At 42.9% G+C, this 564-nt stretch overlaps 1 pseudogene; it reads right to left on the bottom strand.

Moving 5' to 3' along the window:
• The window catches only part of LOC101652987, a 2,633-nt pseudogene extending 2,468 nt beyond the window's left edge, over positions 1-165 (bottom strand).
• Between the last annotated feature and the right edge of the window lie 399 nt (positions 166-564).

Raw genomic sequence — 564 nt, 5'->3', positions numbered from 1 at the left:
TTCGAGGGCCCTGTGGCATTCTTTTGACCTTTTTTCTCCTTTTTTTCCCCACTGCCTTCTTCTTCATCTTCTAACATGTCCTCATCCTCACTTCTACCTCCTTGGGAGGAGGAGTCTCTTCTTGGGATCACCGGCACGACTATGGGTCTTGGTGAGCATCACCATGTTGGCTGACTTGCGATGATGGAGGGTGTGCAGGACGAATGGTCCAGGTGAGTCTACAGGAACTCAAGTGACATCAGTGGCAGCCGTAGTGCTCTAAAATAATTTTTTAAATGTGTGTGCTTTTGATATAATATTTTGATAAAAATTTACTTAACCAGTGAGGTTCCTCATTGACATTTTCTGCATGAATTGTCCAGTGATATTAGTTTCATTTTTCATAATGGGTCGACATCCTTTTTTATTGTGTTTGGCATCTTCCATTTCCTATAGCCTAGTTTCTCTGCCCCGGTCTCTTCTCACATTTGTTTTAAACAATCAGTTGTTCACCTGAGGCTTATACATAGTGAGCAGGCTCAGTTCTAGGTAGAGATGGTGTCTCTGGATGATGCTCTCAGGGAT

The sequence above is a fragment of the Echinops telfairi genome, unplaced genomic scaffold (genome assembly GCF_000313985.2).
Source record: "Echinops telfairi isolate 266 unplaced genomic scaffold, ASM31398v2 ScPeMD7_7469;HRSCAF=8507_1, whole genome shotgun sequence".
NCBI classification, from domain to species: Eukaryota; Metazoa; Chordata; class Mammalia; order Afrosoricida; family Tenrecidae; genus Echinops; species Echinops telfairi.
The sequence above is the reverse complement of the archived record's forward strand: the minus strand, read 5'-3'. Positions and strand labels throughout refer to the sequence as shown.